Here is a 12,437-nt window from a genome sequence, read left to right as displayed (position 1 = left end):
GGCTCATGCAATGGAATTGGAATATTTCCTTAGCCAGCTCTTCTCTTGCCCAAAAAGAAATAAAGCCTTTCCAGAAAAAAAGACCATGGGTGTAGTCAGATTGGGAAGCTACCAGGTCAGACTTTCATAGACAGTGTGCAGATGGGACTCCTGCTCCTCCCTATCTGATTCCTACCCCAAAGCACAGCTCCAAGGGTGGGAGAGGATAATGAGATCTCCTGAAGAGATGGGAATCTACATGTAGAAATCACCAGTGCCATCTGGTCACCTGAGGTTCTTCCAGAAGTCTCCTTACCATCACAGCCAGGGAGTACACCAGGTAGATGTAAAGATGCAGCTAGGCTTAGTAGTCTCTGTTTCCAGAAAGTGCAAACCCACAGTTAGCTTTTCCAGGTCTTTGGTGGAGGTGCAAAAAACTTAGCTGAGAGAGAGAATCTGTGGCCTTTCAGGGGCTCTGTGATTAGGACAAGGTAATCCCCCTGAGGATGTCAACATGCATCCTGAAATAGGAAAACGGTTAGGGAGACAGTAGTCTCAGGTGATGCCTGCATAAATAGCTGAAGGAGAGAGAGCACCGGGCAGCACCTCTCATGTCAGCAGGTGCCAGGTGAGACAATAAGGCAGCTGTCCACCAGAGGCACTCTCCTCCCCTATGCCATGATACGACTTGGGGATTTAGATTGAATGCTAAATTAAATCCTCCTTCTCATCTACTTGGGAATTTAGAGATGATCCTACCTACAACAGGAAAAGAAGAATATCCAGCATTGAGGTTTTCTTGAAATAAGTCTCTTACCTGAAAAAAGAGGACAAACTGAAATCTAAAATAATGAAGTTATGATCTGACACTACTGAGTTTGATATTTGTAGGCAATTTTACCTCCTCATTTATTTGGGATTTAGTGATTATTGCTGGTAACACTGTGGAAGATCAGCTTTGTCTCTACCTGTACGCTCTTACACAAGCTACGTCTGCCAGGGATGTTTCCAGACAACTTCAAGTTTGAAAATTTCAGAGAACCGAGGCAAGGCCTTTCACCTGTGTGCACCTTTACAAAAGGACTCCCATCTATTTTAGTGATTTTCAGACAGTTTCCAGTTCTTCTTTCAGTGAGAATTTCTACCTTGCTGTAAGATTCAGGTAATAGCTTAGATTGCCAAGTAAACAAATTTTGTATGAAGGCCTCTAGAAAGTATCCCTAAAAAAAAAAAAAAAAAAAAAGAAAAGAAAAGAAAAGCAACAGTACATATACACACACACACAATCTAAAATCTAAGAATGTCAGAGCAGTACATGAACTTAGAGATGAAATCCAACTTTTTCATTTTATAAAGAATGAAATCTCAATCCAACGAGGTGTTTGAATTACTGGAGACTTCCGAGTAGATCTGTCTCAGGGTCCAACTCAAATGCCCCCCTCATTTGACCTGTGGCTCACTTTCCCCTACAAGGTGAATAGCATCCAGAGTCTCTAGCTCAAGATCTTGGCAGGGAAGGGTGATTTTTCCTGCTACAGTAAGACAGACATGTGGGAGATAGCAACCTCCTCCATATACTAGATACATTTAAACTACATTTGCATAAGCTTAAAAATGCTGTGGGTGTTATGTGCTCTATATAAATTATAAACAGTAAATGATGACTTTGGAAGAATGCCAATGCATCCAAATCAGCACTCAGTTCATTAGATTCCACGCTCTGTACTGCTGCTTTTAAAAAAAAAAAAAAATGTAAATGATAAGGATTATGAGATTTGTCCCTGGCTAACAATGGACACACCCATGTGTAGTCTCTTAGTTACTGAGTATAAAGAAGTAATTAACACTGTCATTTTATATGTGTAGAAACTGTCATAAGCTAATAAGTGACGGAGACAGGATTTGAATCTAACTTAAGAATTTGTATGGGATCATTGAACCTGGCCCTACAGCAGTTTTCTTCTGTCTAACAAGCATTATGTAGGCTTTCGAGGAATCATATGAATGTAATTAATGATTTTTCTCAGCTATAACTGCATATGCATAGGGTTTGGATTCTAAAATCTTGGTTCTACCACTTACTCACTCTGATCATGGAAAGACACCTTGCTTCCCAGAATTTAATTCACAGATTCATAAATTCAATAAGCTTATATTATGTGCTTCTGTGCTGGACACCACCAGGTGTTAAATCTACAACCCCAGGGAGGGGGTATAACAACATGGCCTCACCTAAAGGTCCTTGTTTTCTAATGGGAAGAATGTGTTATAACTGCCGCCATGCTCCCATGCTTACCTCAGAGGCCTGCTGCGTGAACTGAATGCTTCATAAAACATAATATAATATATAAATCTAAAGGGTCATTATGAGTGTACTTTACCCAAGGGCAAAGAGGAACATCCCACATGTTTTTCTTTATTTTCTAACCCTTATTTTTCTTTACTTCTAAAAAGACCTAAAATTCTTCAAGCAAGTTAAATAGGAACAAAACTGATTTTTTTTTTTAAAATGCAAAGTAGATTGTTGCTTCTCCATGGACTTAGGTATTAGCTTTCCTTTTGTCTGAAATTCATTAAAATATTGCCTCCAGAGGTCCAGATGTAAAAGATCTCTTACCTGAATTTGTGTATGATTTCTGTGCAGGAAAGAGAGACCACCAAAGTATTTACTGGGAAGAGATTCAACACAGAGAATTAGGTGCTTACAAAACTGGGGAGGCTGAAGAAACAACTTTGGAGGGACACCAAGCTTATCCCCTAGTGTTGCTATTGCCTCCATGAGCACGAGGAGGGCTATTCCAAGAGAAGTTCCCAGCAGTAAATAGGGTCCTGGGATCTGAGTCCTGGGATCAGGAAGTCACATGAGGAAAATTCCAGGGCTTCAGCTTCTCGACGCTGAGCACGCTGGAGAAGGAACTCTGATAAGCTGCTGTGAGAAGACCTTACCTGTCCATTGTCCTGTGAGTCGGCACTAATAGCTTGGGCTCCAGGGTGATGGACTCTGACCCAGTCCTGCCTCCCAGGTATCCCTGAGTACACACTGACCCCTCACAGCAAGGGAGGCTCTGCAGATGGAGTTGGTGGCTTTCTAAGCCTTTCCAATGTGACAGAAGGTAGAATGGTTTCAGCTTTACCATCTACAATGTGTGAGGCCTTGGGTAAATATATAGCCTCTGTTTTTCCCCCTGTGAATAGGTAAAGACACAACTTTCTCATTCTACCAATTAGTCATTTAAGGTCCAGGAAATTAACGAATGGGGGGTATGCTTTTGACAAAGATGGCAAAAAAGAAAAGTTGTCTGGGTTTTTTTGGTCACCCCTTTTATTTTGTGTTTGTATATGCATTGTCATTGTTTTTCTACTTGGATGTATGTAAATACTTGCATCTTTATTTTTCTCTTTGTTCTGTGCAGAGTAAAACAGAGCTCTGAGGTCAAAGGGTACCTGAGGAGCACTGGTTGGGAGAAATGGGGACTCTCACAGTAATGAGAAGTTTCTTAAACTTAATAAAGGAAGGCCTCCTGCCCAGCTTTGTGTCTGCCATAATACCCACCACAGTCCCTAGCATCAAGTAGGCAAAGACAATCCTGAAGCCATTTTGATATGGTGGACGTTATGCAAAATTGGATGAGCCTGGGCCCACCTCTCCTTAGGGGTAGGTTTTATAAGTAACCTATGCAGTAGGGTCAGATTTCTTCTTTTTTTTTTTAAACTTCAGTTGAGGGCTATTTTTTTTTTTTTTTTAATTCAAGAGAGAGAGACAGAGAGAGAGAGAGAGAGAGAGAGAGAAACAGGCTCCATGCAGGGAGCCCAACGTGGGACTCAATCCCGGGTCTTCAGGATCAGGCCCTGGGCCGAAGGCAGCACTAAACCGCTGAGCCACCCAGGGCTGCCCCAGATTTGTTATTGACACACAGAATGACAGTGTTTTCCTTCATAGGATTTCTGGAGGCTGAAATATGACCGCATCACAAAAGGGATCTGAAAGTCCAATACTAATTACATGCAAGGAAGTATGACTACTCCCTGAGAAAAAAAAAAATTGACACAAGAACATCAATCTGCCAGGGGAGAAGAAGGACACTGAAAAAGAGAGGGGAAGGTGTGTTAGAGGCAAGGTGCCCACTTTTTTTCTCAAGTGAGTCTGTGAATAACAGTTCTTGGGTTGCATGGGTCCATATGCAATCCCTTGAATGATGGTGAGGGGAGAGGTGGAGAAGAAAGAAGACTCGTGAGACCTCTTACATCCCTGGCACTGTGATTTTATAACTCATCTTTTATTCTTGAAATAGATGTGTGAGGTAGGTATAATTATCTTTGCTTTTTTTTGATTGTGGAGACCGAAGCTTTGAAATGCTAAGTGGCGCGAGGTCACTTAGGCAGTGAGAGGTGGAGTCAGATTCAATCAGGATCCATCTGACCCCAAAGCCTGGGTCCTTTATACTCCACAACACTGCCTCTGAGTGACAAAATGATCTCATTTAGAAGAGCCAAAATATCTTAGCAAATGCTCGAAAAGTATTTTCTGAAGGAAGATGCTAAATTTTCCTCTGAAGTAGAAAAAGTGTAGTGGGTGGTTGGGATTGCTGGCTTTGAGGCAGACCACCCAGTTCTGGATTCTGGCTCTGTGATTTGTCACTGGTGTGGCCTTGGGAAGTTAGTCAATCACTCTGTGTTTCAACCCCTTTATTTCCTAAGGGGAAATTTTTCCTGGTTCCTTAGGAACTACTCCATAGGGTTATTTTGAGGATTAAATAAATTAATACATAGAAAGACATGAGAGCAGAACTTGCCATATTATGAACTCTCCATAAATGTTTGCTACTATTATGAAAATAATAATGAGAGTAATACAATATATAGCTAAGAAGTAGCTCCGGAGTTAACAACATGGAACGACATTAAAGTCCTGATTTATCACAATTAGGAAGGGATCATTACAATGGTGACCCATAGCCTTCGTCAAAACCTATATTGATAACTCTGGGAGTGGAGGATTCTAACCAGAAGGAAACCCAGGCTCGGTCAATGTTTTTATTTATCTCAATTTCTCTTGCAAATTTGCTAACCAGAGATAAACCAAACTGATGGGTTAAGATGACTTTGTTCTGATTAATTTTACGGTAATTCTGAGGGCTTCAGTTTTAAATGAATTGTTTGAATACTAAATTATGCAGCTTTATGATCCAGGAGATAAGCAGCAGCTCTAAAGATGCCTCTGAGACTTGAAAGAGACGGCATGAAGCTCATTTTTGCCGGCACATTTAACATGGTTAAAGTAGGGGAAAATAGCCATTAAGTTAATGTAATAGTTAAACTGCATTAATTTGAAAAACTGCCCAGTGAAACGCTTACAGCAGAGGATCTATTTTTTTTTTCTCCTTATTCAGAGATGTGAAGACACCCTTAAAAAATAAAATAAAAGGCATTTCAAGATTCTTCCTTCCCTCCTCAAGGTGCTCTGCAGTTCGATGTTAGACTTTCTCCACTAGGGGTATGCTCTCAGCTCTGCCAAGAAGGACCAGAGGACCATCTGGGCAAGTTTATGATGGGTAAGCCTGGAGGTTCCACGTCAGCTTGGGTGGTCAATTCCAAGGAAGGAAAAGCATCCCCAGGGTTCTCATGGGAAAACTGCAGGGAGCGTGGGAATTTATATCACAGGGAAAGGCAAAAGCTTTTTAATCTCTTGCAATCTGAATATTTTCTTGAAAATCTAATAAAAAGACTCACCGATAATTCCTAAATGACCATTCAGCAAGGCATTTTACCGTTCTCTCTCTCCTTGGAAGCATCACATTTTGTCTGTTTGAAGTCTTGCTCTCCACCAGCCTTAATGTCAGTGTCTCTTCCTGTCTTTCCCCAATTCCTACTTTTTTATTATCCTGTTCATTTTGTTTTCTGGCCCTAGACAGCATGGCTTCTCAGGATAGAGGCATCCAAGACCATTGAAAATGCTAATTCTCTATCCCTCACCCTGATTCTGACTCTATGTTTCTGGAGCAGTTCTTCTAAATCTAGAATCATAATGCTTCTCACATAATTCAGATGTTGGACAGAAGGTGTTAACTTGAGTGATGCCTTAAGAAACACTAGTTTAGCAAAAGATAAATTGTATGTCAATACAGAGAAGAGCAGCACAAATGTGTGATAGGCAGGGGAGAAACACAATCCTCATCTCTAGCTTTTCATCAGTGTAAAACCACTTGCTGATCCCTGAGTGAACAATAAGAGAATTAAGTGTATGGTGACAAACTGCATGATTTATGTTCAAAATGAGTCACTTGGAGATAATGAATGAAAAATATATTTTTTATGTTTACTTGATTGATTAGCAGGTTTTATTACGTTGGTGAACTTAGAGTTATTGTCTTTTTTTAAGATTTTATTTATTTATTTTAGTGAAAGAGTGAGAAGAGTGAGAGAGAGCACAAATGGGGGGAAGGGCAGAGGGAGAGGGATAAGCAGACGTTTGCTAAGCAAGGAGCCCGATGCTGGACTCCATCCCAGGACCCAGGCATCATGAGCAGAGCTGAAGGCAGATGCTTAACCGCCTGAGCCACCCAGGTCCCCCAAACTTAGTTATTTTAAAAAAATGTTTTTAAATGTAAAATCCTTTCTAAGGACACCTGGGTGGCTCAGCAGTTGAGTGTCTGCTTTTGGCTCAGGGTGTGATCCTGGAGTCCTGGGATCGAGTCCCACATTGGGCTTCCTGCGTGGAGCCTGCTTCTGTCTCTGTCTCTGCCTCTGTGTGTGTGTGTGTGTGTGTGTGTGTGTGTGTGTCTTTCATGAATAAATAAATAAAATATTTTTAAAAAATAAATAAATAGTTAACTATGTTGTCCAGAAGTTATTTGTTTCATCAAATTTAGCTGTAGCAAAATCAGAATCCTTCTAAAATTCATTCCATTCAATGGAGAATATCAATCATCCAATAAAATATAAGGGCTCTTTGTAAATATTCCTCCCTGAGTTGAAATACATAAGGTACAATTATATAATATCAAAGTTAAGTATTAGGCTTGTAATTTATTTTGTCAAGTCTTTCCCTCAGTGTTGTAGAAATTCAATTTTTTGTTTTTTGTTTGTAAGGTAACAGTTGGCTAAAAGCCTCAAAATCTGAAGTTTTCTTTTTTAAGTTCCAACTATTTAACACTGATAAAAATCCCTAAATGCTTTGGGAAAACATGAAAAGAAAGTTTAAAGAATTTCTTTTAAATATCTTCATTTTTACCTTAGGATGCTTAGAGTTAGTTAAAAAGTGAATTCTAACATTTCTGAGCAGCAGAGGAACTACATATACTAATGTTAAGCAAATATTTCTTTTATTCCACACCAGTTTCATAACAAAATTTCATGGTGCAATTATCTTAAATTTTTTGTGTAAACGTATTTGTACTTTTGACAAATAAGTATAGCTTTTATTTCAATTGGTAAAATGTGGCTGTTTGTTTGGACACAATTACAATCTATAGATGTAGAACAAGCAATTCCAACTACATTTCTGCTTTGTAGATGTCCGAATTAAGTAAAAATTTTGTTTCTACCACGAAGTGGTGTTCTACAAAAATTTATATTAACATTACCACTATGAAAACATAATGACATTTTTTTCACTGCATTTTAACTGAATTTACAGTGACATTCACAAAATTGTGAAATGCTTGTTCTTAAAATAAATTATTTCAAAAGCTTTTCTTGATCCTGTGATACAGATAAAACTCATTGAACTGGAATTAACTGAGTTTCTATTTGAAGTCTTTGGATGCAGTTTTTGTAAAAGAAAAGCTATTCTTTGAAGTAGATGTTGACACATCTTCCAGCTTTCATATGAGCTGAGGTGCACCATGGCCGCATGGCCTTGGGGTGATCATACTTGATAGGCATTTTGTGAAAATTATTGGTTCATTGGCAAATTTTTGATACATGAAAATCAGGAAATTAATTTTTCATTAAAAATAGACTTTTTCATTTTAATTTTTCCACTCAATGCTGCCAGAGCAGCTTATTGAAATATAAAAGAAGTACTACCGATTACATCATTGCTTGATTACATTTTTAGATTCATATCCTCTAATACAGAAATAAAACCAGTGCAGCAAGGACATTAAGAACTGCTCTATATACCCTTATACTTGGGAACCCTCAGAATTCATTTTCTGTACATATTTCACAAATAGGAATCCTATAGCTTTACCCATTTGCTATAGAACTCATGGGATTGCCGCCTGACAACATTATGCTTCTCACCCACACGGGAAGGGTAAAAACAATCAGTATTTCCTGCTGCATCGAGGTGGCGGATGCACCCACCCTGAACATTTCTTCCACCACCTAATGCAAGGGGTAAGAATTGTCCTTAGCCATGTCACCGAGTTGCCCTGGAACCTGTCCTTGAGAGATAGATATTCATTTGCTTGACCTGGAAAGGCTGTGTCTTATCAGTTTAACTGAGTGAGAACTGTCCTCATTCTACACAAGCCTCATACACACTCAGAGGGGTCAGGACAGAAGCTTAAAGGATAAAGAAGACATTCAAGAAACCAATTCTGGTTTACTTCACACAACTATTAATACTAACACCTCATTTGAAATTTAAAAATTCTCAAGTTCTACACTGGACAGGATGCCATGAAATGGGAATAAATTGGTCTGAGTGGACAGAACAGGATTTGCAGTCACCAGGGTTACAAGCAATCAAACTCTTGGTCCCGGCATGTTTGCAAACATGGATCCAGGATACTCAGGAGAAAAGAGAAAAATCAAACAAAACCAAACATGGAATGGGTGCTGTGAAACAGAAACAAAGAAATCAAGAGAAGATTTAGTGGGATATCAGGTAAATAGAAAAAGATTTATTACAGGAAACTGATACAAGATTTAAAGGAAAGACAACCATGTACCTATGGTCATTAATAAAATGCATCAAGGTGGTTTGCCTATTAAAAAACAAATGAACCTCCATATTTATCCTCAGGGAGAAAAAACTGGTGAGTCAGATGATAAGCAGGTATAAGCAGATAAGGGTAGAATAACAACAATTGAGATACAGGTAAGGAAGAAAAATTATATAGCCATAAATAAAGTAAAAATTGCAAAGACATTGACATGCTGTAGCTATAACACATGTAAAATGCATATTGAACCCAAGCCAGTACTGAACAATACAGACTTAGTGATGCTACTGAAAAATGGGGAAATCCACCCCCCATATTCAGGAAACTAGGTAAGCATGGCACTGAGAAAACTCATAAGTACAAAGAACAGAGAACAGAAGTCCAAATTACCCAGAGAAGACATTCCAAAAGTGGAGGTAATAAAATAGAAATAGAAGCAATAATCCACCTTATAAAAGAAGATGTTTTATTTTCCAGAACAGAAAATAAAATGTGGCTATGCACACAACAAACTGGCTCACCATATTCTAGGGCACATTCCTGGCAGTATAACACTTCTACTTTATAGTTTTACTTATAATTATAAATACTGTGGTACACAATCAATTTTATTTTTTTCAAAATTTTTAAAGATTTTTGTATTTGAGAGAGAGAAAGAGAAAGTGCATGTGCAAGTGTGAGGAGGGGCAGAGAGAGAGAATCTCAAGCAGACTCCCCCTGACCACAGAACCCCATGTGGGGCTCTATCTCATGACCCATGAGATCATGACCTGAGCCAAAATCAAGAATCAGAACCTTAACCAACTGAGCCACCCAGGTGCCCCCACAATCTATTTTAAATCCTAGCATAATGATCCTAAAGTTGACCCACTAAGACATATTGAAGTGGGAAAATAGACCAGTAAGAGAATGATAGCAGTGACAGCTTTTAAACTTTGGTATAAAGCAATGATTATTTAAATAAGTTTGATGATAGTAGAGGAATAGATATGCAGGTAGATATAGCGGAATGGGTTAAAAATAAAACCCGGCACAAGGAAATAGCAGTATATAAAAAGAAATTTTAAAAACATGTAGAATGAGACAACTATTCCTAAATAAATTTGGATGATTATATAGCTATTTGAGGAAAACATTAAAGTTAGGTCTTCCTCCCACACCACACATCAAACTACATCCCAGATGGCAAAAATGGAAAAATAATAACTTAAGAAAATTCAGGGAAAAATATACACAACTAATGATCCAATTTGTGAATGGAGACATATTTTCTGAGGGAACATCAAGTGAACTAATCACAATAGAAAATATCAGTATACCTGATTCCTTAAAATGAAAAGAGAAGTTCTCTACATTGCAATGAAGAGTAATTTAGAAAGGCAAAGGCTTACCTTGAAGGCAATAACCACATAAAAGAATCATATTCCTAATATAAAAAAAAATTGTAACAAAATGACAGGAAAATTCCTAAGAACTATTAGAAAAGGGAACAAGGGTCATGCACAGAAAATTCATAGAGGAGAAATGTAAATGTCATGTAAAATGTGCAACATGATTCAAACTCACTCTTCACTGCTGGTGGGAATGTACACTGCTAATCTATTTTAGAAGAGTTTGCATTTTCTTTTCACATAAAACATTGGCATGCCTTAGGGTCTAGCAATTCCATCCAACTAAACAAAGGTCTGCAACGTACAGAGGGAGGTATATAGACTAGATAATTGCAACGCTATTCATCGCTAACTGAAATCTGGAGGAGGAAAGAAATCTCATAAAGATTTTATATAGATTTTTACATGAAAAGACACAGAGCTCATGAGAAACAAACAGACCAACAAACAAAATTCAAGGCAAGATGTAGAATGCACAAAACACAGGCTAGACTTTGAGGAAAGAGTTAATAGAGAAACAAATGATTCACTAGAGGAGCTATCTGTCTTAGTCTGTTCAGGCTGCTATACAACAGAACAATAACAAAATACTATAAGCTAGGTAGCTTCTAACCAACAGAAGTTATTTGGTTTTTGTTTTGTTTTGTTTTCTCACAACTCTGGAGGCTGGAAGTCCAAGAAGAGGACACCGGCATAGTCTGTTTCTGATGTCTGGTGAGAACTTTTCAGATAAGTGGCCAACTTTTTACATGTCCTCACATGGCCGAAGGAATAAGGAATCTTTCTCTAGCCTCTTTTATAATTAATCAGCTCCCAAAGTCTCCACCTACTAACCCCATCACCTCAGGAGTTAGGATTTCATTTTGTAATTCAATTGTGAATTTTGAATGGACATGTGCATTTGGTCCATGACACTACCATTTATACAAGATAGAGTTAATTACAAGAGATCAGAAGCTCTTGGGGTACATTAGACAATACTTTCAGAGTAAGCTGTATATTCGTTTCCCAGGGCTGCTATAAGAAACTCCTACAAACTGGGTGGTTTAAAACAGAAATGTTTTTTTCATAGTCTGGAGGCTACAAATCCAAAATTAAGATGTGGAGTAGGTTGCTTCATTCTAAGGGAGAATCAGTTCCATGCCAGTCTTCCAGCTTCTAGAGAAAATTGACTATGTTCTGGATGCTAGAAGTCCAAGATCAAGATGTCAACAGGTTTGATTTCCCCAGAGGACTCTCTCTTTAGTTTGCAATGGCTGCCTTCTCCCTGTGTCCTCACATGGTTATCCCTCTGTACATGTGTATGTCATAATCTCCTTATAAGGACACCACTCATGATGATTAAGGCCCATCCATATGACCTCATTTTACTTTACTTAACTCTTCAAAGTTCCTATAACCAAATACAGTCACCATCTGAGGTCCTGGGGGTTAGGATTTTAATAAAACACTATTCAGCCCATAACAGTAGAGGAAAAGGTTGATGATAGTGGACTATTGACACGAGCTATAAATGGAAAATCCCTAAGTCAATCTATAAATAGTCTACACTATCTTTTTTTTTAAGATTTTATTTATCTATTAATGAAAGATACACACAGAGAAAATGAGAGAGAGAGAGAGAGAGGCACAGAAACAAAGGCAGAGGGAGTAGCAGGCTCCATGCAGGGAGCCTGACGTGGGATTCAATCCCGGGTTTCCAGGCTCATGCCCTGGGCTGAAGGCATCGCTAAACCGCTGAGCCACCCGGGCTGCCCTAGCTTATACTATCTTTATGTAAACAGTAAAACATGTTAGAAGTGCTTTTACATATGTGTCCTATGTCTAAAGCTGTACCAGCTTGTGTAAAATTCTGAAAGAAATGTTCAAAATCAACCAGAAATGGTAGGAATAAATATTAAGTGAAAGAAAGTTTCAGGTCATCTGTAGAGGCTAGATTAGCCTAATCTTGTTTCATGCCTTGGGTGTTACAAATGCCTTTTCAGTGGAGCAACTCACACATCCTGGTTTAGTGCCAAAGCAAATGATTCTGTGGGGAGGCTCTACCCTCTAAAGAGGCAGTAAATAAGCAGTGATAATTAGCCCTTAACACTGGGCGGAGAGACCTCCGTAAATATACATTTTATTAATAAATCAATTTATTTGTATTAACTCGTGTATTTATGACTCCAGC

The 12,437-nt window shown here is 38.6% G+C and overlaps 1 long non-coding RNA gene across 2 annotated transcripts in view; it reads left to right on the top strand.

Moving 5' to 3' along the window:
- The window catches only part of LOC111095271, a 61,108-nt gene that overhangs the window by 12,597 nt on the left and 36,074 nt on the right, over positions 1-12,437 (top strand). The window contains exons 3-5 of one of the 2 annotated variants that reach the window (XR_005357240.1): positions 2,624-3,634; positions 3,920-4,280; positions 5,370-5,531. This is a non-coding gene — a long non-coding RNA (uncharacterized LOC111095271). Of the gene's footprint in view, positions 1-2,623; positions 3,635-3,919; positions 4,281-5,369; positions 6,394-12,437 lie in introns of those variants that run through there. The other variant, XR_005357239.1, reaches the window with a different exon arrangement.

Source organism: Canis lupus, chromosome 3 (genome assembly GCF_011100685.1).
Source record: "Canis lupus familiaris isolate Mischka breed German Shepherd chromosome 3, alternate assembly UU_Cfam_GSD_1.0, whole genome shotgun sequence".
In the NCBI taxonomy this organism is placed as follows: Eukaryota; Metazoa; Chordata; class Mammalia; order Carnivora; family Canidae; genus Canis; species Canis lupus.
The sequence above is the reverse complement of the archived record's forward strand: the minus strand, read 5'-3'. Positions and strand labels throughout refer to the sequence as shown.